This window comes from Myotis myotis, unplaced genomic scaffold, assembly GCF_014108235.1.
Source record: "Myotis myotis isolate mMyoMyo1 unplaced genomic scaffold, mMyoMyo1.p scaffold_m19_p_18, whole genome shotgun sequence".
Classification (NCBI taxonomy): Eukaryota; Metazoa; Chordata; class Mammalia; order Chiroptera; family Vespertilionidae; genus Myotis; species Myotis myotis.
In genome coordinates, this window is record NW_023416322.1 from 29,421,803 (window position 1) to 29,433,759 (window position 11,957).

Genomic DNA, 11,957 nt, shown 5'->3' on the forward strand with positions numbered 1-11,957 from the left:
GCCCGCTCCCAGGTTCCCGCAGGGTAGAGGTGGCGTGGGATTGAAGAAACACAAGAGACCGGGGTTAGGAGGACTGGCGCAAGGCCCCAGCAACTTTATTTTTTACACAGACTCTTTTATAGCTAAGCTGTGGCTGGTCATGCTTCAGAGATCACTGCTAGGGCTTGGCCTATCATGGGGAAGTAGCAGATCGTTACAGACTGGGTAAGCTTTGTCTACTAGTTCCATCGATGTTTGACAGTTGCTATGACAGAATGTCCGCTTGCCTAAATCACAAGAACTGGGGTGCAAGCCAAGTTCATGTCCTTTGCATGACCTGGAGTGGGGTCAGGCCATGCCTGCAGCCCCACGGCCTCTTACCTCTCCCCCTTCTTTGTGCTTTAGGCGCAGTTCGTGCACAGCGGTGTGCAAGGATTGGAGGCTTCCTCCAATGGCTCGGATGCAGACTGCAAGAAGACAAAGCAAAACAGTTATACATATTGAGAGCATAATGCCTGAGCCCAGCAGAGAAGTCCAACGAGTGGATGAGAACCAATTTTTAATTTCCTCAAATATTTTCCCCGCTGCCTCTGCAGGAGGCAGCACAGTTCCCTTTGCATTCATAATGGCCTGTATCTCCTCGTGCAGCGTTATAATGTCCAAGGAAGCATTTGAGGCTTTCCATATGCCCATAAGATGGGCCTTGACTCTATTCCATTTCCATGATGAGGCATTCTATGCCTGAGGGGTAACACATATGTTATCAAATTCCGCATGGCACCGGAGCCCAGCACGAAGCTTTAAGCTTTGTAGCTGGTCCCCCAAAAGCAGCACAGTTTGTTCCAGTACATCTATCTTCTGCTCTAACTTTCGATCTATCCTTTCCTGAGCTAAGGCTATGCTCATATTTCGTGCTAGATCCTCTACATAATGAGCAGTCTGTATCTCCTGAGTTAAAGCTATGGTTGCTGTGGTAGCAGTAGCCATTAAAGTTATTACAGCAACTAATCCTGCTATTAGCATGCCTATAAATCTTTTGGGCCTTACCAATAACTCATGCAATCGCTTTAAGACTTGAAGGCCTGAATGCTCATACCAAGTTCCATTAACTTGTACAGGTAGCATAACAAAAGAAGGCTGATGTAACACTATAACATCAAAACTACTGTCAATGACAGAAATGCAATTAGTAAGGTTGCATCCTTGACAACCAACAGAATACCCTTCTTTCTCTGGGTGAATGTGGATGATTCCCGTCAATAATGCGTAAGGTGGAGGAACACAGGTAAGTATGCTAAAATTCTTAGAATAATTTCCATGCCTCAAGATAATAGGGCCAGTGGCCGCCATAAGCCTCCAGAGCGTCTAGTCTAGCCGTAATCTGCTGATCAATGGCTACCTGTGTTTCCCAGTTAGAGGTGAGGTTGTGTAACCTACTATCCATCTGTTGGGCTGTAAGAATAGAGGTTTCTAAAGCAAACCCTGACACTACAGCAGAAGAGATAATTACCATAGTAGACACAATAAAAGCTATTAAGGTACATACAGAGAAACAGTGGGTACATTCCAGGTGAGGGTCTTATTAAACAATGCTTGAAAATGAGAGTCCCCTAAATGTCCATTATGCTTCACCCACGTGCCTTGAGTATAGTCTGAGTCGTTAGTAGTCAAAGGAGGATCAGGATCAGTCCAAGTCTGCAGAGTGAAGGTTGGTGGGTAGATCACATGAGCCCAGTGAACCTCAGCCGAAGTCACGGGCAAGAGTCCAGTCAAGGCGATCAAAGCCAAAATCAACCTCCAGGAAGAGTTCCGAGTGAATGCTTTGAGCTTCCGCATCTAGCCTCTTCAAAGAGCCCCAGGTGATAAGAGGAGCCATCTCGGTCTGCTGACGACCCCTCTGTTGGAGGTGTCCTGAAGGTTTATGGCTTCTATCTCTTCCTCAGAGATTCGATCGCAAACTTGGTCGTTGGGGGCTGCATCTGGAACTTAAACACAAGCATACCCTCTCCCCCAAGTTAGCAAGTCCCCCGGGCCTTTCCAAAAGGAGGACTCCTGATCCCGGTATATCACTTTAGGATTAGGCTTATGTTCTTGAGGAACAAAGTGTTTTTCAGCAGCCATTTCCCCATGCTGCTGATTTAAAAAATTTAAAGGATATAGTGCCCTATTTAGCCTATCTCTAGGGGTCATTCCTCTACTCCCCCCTTTTTGTTTTAACAACATAGCCTTTAGGGTAGAGTGGGTATGTTCTACAATACCCTGACTAGTGGGATTATAAGGGATGCCAGTAACATGAGTGAAGAATTGGGGAAATGTTGTAATGCTAAAATTAAAGCTGTTATCTCAGCTTGCTGGGTGCTGGAATATCCCTTAGCAGTAAATTTTTTCTAGCTTCTATGCTTATTTCAGCAAATCCTAGCTACTCCAATCTTACCGGAGCTATTAGTAAAATTAGTCATTGTATTCTCCAAAGGAATAAAACAAATAACTCTAAAAGGTTGGCATTGAACATGCTGAAAAAATTGTATTAACTTATTACTAGAATAGTAGTCTAAACTTGATTTCTCCCATAAAATCAGCTATAGCTACCTATGTATGCTATGAAGAAGATAAGTCTTAAAATCCTCCAGGCTGATGACTGAAACGTTGGCTCCAGTGTCTAATATGCCTTTAAATTTTTTCCCTTGAATGATTAAAACTTGTTCAGGTCTGGTTTGAGATATTTTCTTAACCCAATAGATAGGCAGCATCAGAGGAGCCAAGCCCTTCAGGAACAGATTGTGTGCGCCGCAGCTGTTCTGCGAGACGAGACGCTGGCTTTCTGGTGTAATGTCTAAACAATCCTTCACCAGCTGCCAAAGGGGAAATGCATCAACTGGTGTCTGAGTGGGAGTTGCAGAATGAAAATCATGTAACCTTTGTCCAACCTTCTGCCAAACTCCCATATTTGCCATCCCTTCCTCAGGGAACCACGGGCAGACTTCCTGCACAAAATTTAAAAAACGCTCTAGCTGTGAAGTTGTTACAGGAGCCCCTCTTGCCTGCAGCATGTTCTTTAACATCTGCGCACACAGAGAGCGCTCTTTGGTCTCTAATTGCCCCATTTTACTCCTAATTAACACAAATGCCCCAAAACTTACTATTACTTGATTGACTATGCCTGACTCCGGGGTCCTCACGAAGCCCACCTTCAGTACCTGTCCGGGCAGCGCCAAGCGTGGAGGCCCGCTCCCAAGTTCCTGCAGGGTAGAGGTGGCGTGGGATTGAAGAAACACAAGAGACCGGGGTTAGGAGGACTGGCACAAGGCCCCAGCAACTTTATTTTTATTTATTTATTTATTTTTTTTAATTAAATCTTTATTGTTCAGATTATTACATTAGTTACTCTTTTTTCCCACCATAACTCCCCTCCACCCAGTTCCCACCCCACCCTCTGCCCTCACTCCCCACCCACTGTACTCACCCATAGGTGCACGATTATTGTCCTATCTCTTCCCTCACCCCACTACCCTTCCCCCCGCCCCAAGAATAGTCAGTCCATTCCCTTTCTATGTCCCTGATTCTATTACAATCGCCAGTTCATACTGTTCATCAGATTATTTATTCACTTGATTTTTAGATTCACTTCTTGATAGATGTGTATTTGTTGTTCAGAATTTGTATCTTTACCTTTTTCTTCTTCTTCCTCTTCTTAAAGGATACCTTTCAGCATTTCATATAATACTGGTTTGTTGGTGATGAACTCCTTTAGCTTTTTCTTATCTGTGAAGCTCTTTATCTGGCCTTCACTTCTGAATGATAGCTTTGCTGGATAAAGTAGTCTAGGTTGTAGGTTCTTGGTATTCATCACTGAATATTTCTTGCCACTCCCTTCTGGCCTGCAAAGTTTCTGTTGAGAAATCAGCTGACAGTCGTATGGGTACTCCCTTGTAGGTAACTGATTTTCTTTCTTTTGTTGCTTTTAAGATTCTCTCTTTGTCTTTTGCTCTTGGCATTTTAATTATGATGTGTCTTGGTGTGGTCCTCTTTGGATTCCTTTTGTTTGGGGTTCTCTGCGCTTCCTGGACTTGGAAGTCTATTTCTTTCACCAGGTAGGGGAAGTTTTCTGTCATTATTTCTTCAAAGAGGTTTTCAATATCTTGCTCTCTCTCATCTTCTGGCACCCCTATAATTCTGATGTTGGTACGCTTGAAGCTATCCCAGAGGCTCCTTACACTATCTTCGTATTTTTGTATTCTTTTTTCATTTTGCTTTTCCGGTTGGGTGTTTTTTGCTTCTTCGTATTTCAAATCTTTGACTTGATTCTTGCGATCCACTGGTCTTCTGTTGGGAGTCTGTATAATGTTCTTTATTTCAGTCAGTGTATTCTTAATTTCTAGTTGGTCCTTTATCACAACATCGAGGGTCTCATTAGATTTCTTGAGGATCTCACTACATTTATCGGCGGTCTCACCAGTCTTCTTGAAGACCTCACTACATTTATCAGTGGTCTCACCAGTCTTTTCGAGGGCCTTATTAAGTTTATCGGCGGCTTCTAGACAGTTCTTTAAAGACCTTAAAAGTGTGGTTTTGAACTCTATATCCAGCAGTTTGCTTTCCTCCAATTCTGTCATTTGTGTCCTGTTTCTTTGTCTCGGCATTTTTTGTGCTTCGCTGTGTTGACAGAGTGCCTTTCTGTGCTAAGTGTCCCAATTACCTGAGGTGGACACTCTTGGTGCACCCCCTTGTGGGTTTTGTGCACAGTCTTGTTGTAATTAAGCCTTGATTGTTGTAGTTATCACTGTGAGGAATTGACCTCCAGGCCAATTGGCTGTGAGAATCAGCTGTGTCTGCAGTGGGAGAACTTCTGTGCTGGAGACACCCCTCTGGGGGTAGACTTCCTTCGATGGGGCTTTGGTGCTCACTGAGTCTGCCCCCTGAGTGTGTCTTTTATGGTTCCACAGAGCTGCAAACTGCATGCTAGGATAGTTTTAAAATATGAGAAATTATTGGCAATCATAGTGCTTCACACATCATTGTAATGTGTCCTGTACTTTTAAAACATCTGGAAACAAGTGTGCATTACCAGAAGCTAAAACTATACCCCACACAAGCCAGTGAAATTAATGCTTGTACAGAATGCAATACTGACAATGGGGAAAATATCTCACAATTAAACATTTGGGATAAGATAAAATTTTTTCTAACACTTTCCAAAGAACACTAGTTTTTCTGTGACTGATTAAATAATTTTACTGTGCATCTACTACAAAAGTTGTCATAAAGAGCAATTTAGAGAAAGGAGGCAAGCAATCTATAAAGGTTAGCAGGCAGAATGGTGGGACATATAAAATCTGAGAAAAAGAAAATAGTTTGGAAAGAACGGGAAAAAAACCCTGGTAAAATAGATTGTTACAAGGAATAAAAATGTTAATGTATGTTCATCACCTTTGTTGACATCTAAGATAAATTCTCATATTTTCAGTTAACAAAACTTTTCAAATGTATACCACAATATAAAACAAATTTAAAATCTCGATTTATTCATGTCCACTTTAAAAATGAGGCAAAGTAAATTGAAAAAGTACGAAACTATATTTTCAAAGGGGAATTCAGTGTAGTATGCCCACCTAAATTAGTTACTGAAGTAGCAAACTTAATGTATAATGAAGCCTTTTAATCTATCACTGTGGAACTTCCAGCACTGTCCACAGTATGAATGCAGTCTATACTAAGATACTAATAAAAAAAGTTACAATAAAAGATCTTACTATTTCCTTACTTTTTAATATAGAGACTGGCTTTAAGTACCTAATCATAAATTAAGCATAGGCTAAAAAAGATCCTCATCAGGTTAAAACCTTTCACTTATTCTTAAGAGGAAATACTAAACTTGCCAGAATAGGGAATCTTATATTTCAACAGTCCTTGTTTTGGTAGGTGAGAAACTCATTATGTCAATACCCGGCCGCCGCCCCCGTCTCCCTTAAAAGGAAATAACTTAGCTGGGATTGGAGCAGGAGCGGTGATTCTTCTCCAGTCCTTGCAGATGAGGGGCTCATCATGCCACAGCCCTCATTCCTCCTTAAGATAAGATGGCATGGCCATGCTGCACATCAGTAAGGTTAGCACAGCTGCCAGATTTTTTTATGGCCACCCTGCACAGGTTTTTGTTTTCACAATATCTGGAAATGGCCTCTAGGTTCAGTGCTCTTTCTTTTTGAAGAGGAGTAAATGCAATAGGCAACAATCCATGGTCACTTGCTAAGGACCGAAGGTCAAAATAGTATTGGGCATAGACACTGGTGGAAACATAAAAATGAAACCGCAGTAGACATATGTATTGCCTTTCCAACTCATTTCAATGTTGTTATGGCATATCCTCCTGTTGCCTTATAGGCAATGAAAAAAGGTCGAATAAATCTGTAAATTGATTCGGGATCAGGATTATGATGAAAGAATTCCTCAGGAACCTTTTCTTCTGTGACAGGATGGAGTCTCTCATCAAAAATGTCCTTGGATCTATTTGTATTTCTGTTCTTTATGTGGTAATATATTGCTAGTGCCAGGCACTGCAAGGTGACTTTCAAATCAGGCTGAGAAATAGTGCTGTCTACAAATAGTGTAGCACACGAGCTGTGCTTTTCCCTAAGGTGACCAGGAGACACCGGTCATTTGACATTTCTTCAGGAAAATTGTGCCAGCCCCAGGATGGTCAGAAGGGATTAAACCTGTGCTGAAGAGAGGGAGAGTGTGCGGAGGAGTGGAATCTGGGGAGAGACTGAGGAGAGAAGGGGGGCCGGGAGAGGTGGCAGCGAATTGAGTGCTGAGACACCCCTGAGCCCAGGACTGAGGCAGCCATTCTCTCCCAAGCAACTTTATTTTTTACACACATTCTTTTATAGCTAAGCTGTGGCTGGTCATGCTTCAGAGATCACCGCTAGGGCTTGGCCTATCATGGGGAAGTAGCAGATCATTACAGACTGGGCAAGCTTTGTCTACTAGTTCCATCGATGTTTGACAGTTGCTATGACAGAATGTCCGCTTGCCTAAATCACAAGAACTGGGGTGCAAGCCAAGTTCATGTCCTTTGCATGACCTGGAGTGGGGTCAGGCCATGCCTGCAGCCCCATGTCTTACAGTGCATGACCCACACGCTCAATCGTAGCACCCTGACTTCTTAGAATAAGGGACTGGTTCATGGCTGAGTGCACGAACCAAGCAGGGCCAGCCAAGGCTCCTCCCGGGACACATGCACACTGGGTTTATAAAGCTGGAGTAGCCTGTGACCCTGTTTCTCATTATATAGAGAGGTCCCGCCACAGTAGGAGGAAAGCCCACATGCAAAGGGAGACAGACAGTGATGAGAGAAGGATGGACAGATGGGAGGATGGAAGGATGGATGGTGTTGAGTTTCCTGTTCTAGCCACCCCAGGCTGTGGTTCACTGAACCTGCAAACCAGTGATGTAACAACGATACATCCCTTTTTTGCTACTTCAGTAGGCGTTCGTTGACCTTTTGTCTCTTATAGCTGAAAGGTCTTGATGAACATGGGAGAGTCAAGATTCAAACTCAGAACCCAACATCTTAACTTCTCTGCAGGAGCTATTTCCTAGCATCACTCATTGCTCTCTTCGAATGTCACCTTCAACCACTTCCTCAGGAGCAGCAGCCTATAATTCTTACAGTCACTGCTCACTCTCCCTTCCCCTTCCTTTCACGGAAGCTGGCCTGAGTCCTTTTCTGAGATTTGCACAATTCCCTGGGTTTGTCAGGACACATCAGAACATATTTCTCAAGGTGAGTGTTTCTGGGTGATGGTTAATCACGCTGATTTATGTTGATTCCTGTTAGCACTGGTTTCACCAAGTGACGCATTCCATCCTCGGCCCTCCATTTTAGCAAATGGCAGAGCCCAGCTTCCGACCCAAGTTTGCCTGACACCGAGGCCTGAGTGTTTGCTGGGACAGCAGCTGGCCTCCAGGCTGTGGGAGGCTGTGAGGAGTCTGCAGGCTGGGGTGGAAGTGTCCCGGGCTCCTGACTCAGGTGTCAGACCTCAGGAACCACCTACCTCTATACACGGAGTCTCTGTGAGGAGCTGTGGGTCGGGGAGACAAGTCCCCAAACTTGAGGTCCAGCGGTGCAGGGGATGGCCCAGAGTGGCCGTGCTCCCGTGAGCCTGCTCAGGTGAGACCACACAAATAGTGGTGAGGGTGGCCAGATGTTGGGGGCACAAGCAACGGCTTGTTCTTGACCAGATTCTCTGAGGGTGCTGATTGTTCACATCTCCTTCCCTTCTGAGTTCTGATAAAAATCTCCAAATCTCAGCCGTGGACCAGAGGATGTAATTTGGAGCTGAAGCCAAAAAGATCTTTATATTCTAATGTTGCTGCTTCCCGAACTGACCTACCCCCACCTCAACGCAGAAAGCAGCTGCCTTACTGTATCCTGCCCCGTGGGGGAGGCGGGTCACCTGGGAGGTAAGGAGGGGGAGCGGTAGGCTGGTTGAGAAAGTCTGCAGCCTAGAAGGGGCAGAGCCTCACCCCTCTCTTCCCTCAGAGGAGGGAGGGGGTGATGGAGAGAGGAGCCCTTCTGAGGAGGGAGGTGTTAAATTGCTCCCTCCCCCAAACACTGCCATTGGCGAGAAGGAAGTTTCTGGAGCCACTGGAGAGAGCTGGGTCCATAGGCTATAGCAAGTGAGCTTTTAGAAGGCTCAGGGGTGGGGGTAGAGAATTTAAGGCCATGCCTGGAAATGTGGTATTGAAGGGAGGAGAGAGGATGTTGGCCATCGGGACAGCACGGGTGCGCCCCCATCTGGTCATTCACCAAACATCTGCTCTGTGTCAGGCCAGTTTAGTGGGGGAGACACATACACTGTGTACAGCACAGTGGCCAGACATCCATGCAACGAAGCGATTCCCCCATGACTCCAGCACCCACCATATACCGTTAGTACAATACCATCGACTACATTTCCTAGCCGCCACTCCACACCCCCCGTGACCACACCGCAACTATCAATTTGTACCTCTCAATCCCCCCTGTCCACCCAGCGCCCTCCCCCCAAATCTGGCAACCTTCAGCCTGTTCTGCGTATCTATGAGTCTACAATTAACCGTAAAAGGTATTGTTATAGGGTGATGGGCAAGAGGCTGCAAAAGTACATAGGAGAAGCACTCAGCTGTGTGTGTGTGTGTGTGTGTGTGTGTGTGTGTATGCTTGTATGCACACTCATGTGTTCTGTGTTCTGGCATGTGGGAGGCTGGGAAGTAGATTCAGGGATGCTGTACAGAGGAGATGGTATATGAGCTGAGTTTAAAAGGTGGTTGGGAGATTGACAGGGGAGCAAACTGAGGAAGGGCTTTCTGAGAGAATGAATGGCGTAGGCAAGGCTTGCAGGCATGGAGGGCCTGGCATGTGCATTAGTGAAGCATCAGGCCTGGGAAGTGGTGCCATGTTCATCTTCTCCTGAAAGTTATGGGGATTCACTCAGTGTTTCCACGTGGAGAACAATGTGCTCAGGTTTGAATTTTGAGATCACCTTGGTGGCAGAGCTGAGAAGGGGTCAGAGTGGAGGCCAGGTCACCGGAGGGAGGAGAATCCAGATGTGCTTGCAGCTTCCAGGGGCAAGGGGGCGCTGCAGAGTCGCAGGCGGTGTGGAGGGAGCGGAGCCGTATGCAGCAGGCAGGCAGCCGGGTCTACTGACCAGATGTCTGGATGGCAATGAGGAGGAAGCAGGATGCTAGAGGACAGCCACATTTCTGGCTTAGGTCACTGGGTGGCTGGTGGTGTTAATTGTGGCACAGAGGAGGGCTAAGGGAGATGGGAGGTCTGAGGAAGGTTTCTTTTAAGCTTCTTTTTAATCCAGGCCAGAGTGCTTTTGGAAGCAAGAGGAAAGGGGACCCTTGAGGGTGACAGACCAGAGCAGGTGAGGAGATGGGCTCCTGGGCACCAGGGGAGGTTGAGAAATGAGGCTGAGTGGCTGGGTGGGGAGAGGATGGGCAGAGAGACCGAGGCTGGTCTGAGGAGGAATTGGAAAGTTAGGGATTCTCAATGATTAAGGCAATACAGGAGGTTTACCTGTGTTTAAGCCACAACTCATTCGTTGTGTGAACTTGGGCCAACTTCCCTGAGCCTCAGTTTCCTTCTCTGTAAAGTGGGTTGAAATTGTACCAACTTCCTGGGAGCGTTGTGTAAATTAAAGAGGAAAATATACGGAAACCACCCAGCATCCATAGGTGCTCCATAGAGTCACATGCACAAAGCCAGCACATACAGCAAGTCCAGAATGACCCAGATCCACTGTTCGAACACTCTCATGCTGATCATGCTATCAGGAGGTAGTTAGATAAATTATTTAAAAGAGGAAATGTTTCCAAGCATATTTCTGAGGGCAGAGGAATAATCAAAGAGATCCTTGTTTAAGCTCAGAGAGGTGTGGTGCAACTCATCTAAGGTAAGTCAGAGGGAACATCAGGACTTAAACCTGAGCCCCAACAGTAAGGGCACTTCCCTTTGCACCTAGCTGCCCCGGAGAAAGGGTGGGCGGGCAGTGTTTGGCCCCTGACTTCTTTCTTTTCTTTTTTTAAAATATATTTTTATTGACTTCAGAGAGGAAGGGTGAGGGAGAGAGAGGTAGAAACATCAATGATGATAGAGAATCCTTGATTGGCAGCTTCCTGTACGCCCCACACTGGGGATGGAACTGACAACCCGGGCATGTGCACCAACCAGGAATCGAACCGTGACCTCCTGGTTCATAGGTCCATTGAGCCACACCGGCCGGCCGGGCTGGCCCCTGACTTCTGCCACCTAGTTCCATCTGCCCCTATCCTAAGGCTTTTAAAATAGCTTCCAGGCATTTGGCTTACTCCCAGAAGCCCACCTGGGCTGCTCCGCGGGGGCTGTCCAGGGAACACCTTATATGTGAGGCAGATGTGAGGGCTGTGGGTGTGGGAAGGCTCCTTGGAGATGAATCAGCACTGCCTCCTCCAGTGTGAGTCAGGTGCCAGGCATGGCAAGGGCTGCTCTACAGGAATAAGAGGAAGGGAAAGAGAGCAGGGAGCAGCTTGTAATGACATATCTCAACCACCAGGGGGCATGAATCAGATGGGGAAAAAACCAGCAGCTGCTGGTGGAAAATCTCTGGGGTGTGTGTGTGTGTGTGTGTGTGTGTTGGACAGAATGTGAGGACCCGGCTTCTTAGGCTGGGCATGGGCAGACTCATTCCTGGGAATGTGCCCCCTGCCTGTCTGCCTTCATGGAGAAGTGAAAAATCAAAGGGGGATTGGATTTTAGGGTTGGTTCTATTCAACCTTCCTGTTCTGCTGAGCGGAGGGAGTGGCTCCAGATCACACAGCAAGTTAGTGGCAAATTAATGTGATCGTCACCAGTCTCAGCCACATGGCCACTTGATGGGCACCCTTTGGCTTCGGCTTCTAGGTTAGGGACAAGTCTCTAGATGGGGCCGTCGTAATCAGCGGCTCTGCTTCTGTCTGTCAGTGTGTCTGTCCATCTCTTTCATCTTATTTCCTTCTCCCTCACATTTTCTTTGTTTCTGTGACTATTTTTCTCCGGTCTTTTCTCGCAGTTCCCATCTGACTGCCTCCGTGTTTCTCCTTCCTGTCTCCCTCTCTCCCTGATGGGGAGTTTGCTCATTGGGTCCCTGGAGGGAAATGTTTCCTGCAGTCTCTCCTCAGGGATTTGGAGCTCTCTGAAGCTCTGGTTTCCACCCCAGTGTCTCAGTTCCACTCCTGGGAACCAGAAAAGAAGTTATGACGTGGTAGCATAACTTGGGGAGGTCAGAAGGCCTCCAGCCTCCTAAATACTATCGCTAGTGCCCCCTCCCCCACTGCCATTCAATAACCATAAACACTGGCTGCCACCTGGTGCGGGAGAAACCCTTTGCTCATGCAGAAATGAATAAGACCCAGTCCCCACCCAGTGAGCTCATCATGTGGGGGTGAAGGCAAGAGAAGACAAGTGATTCCATCTAGAG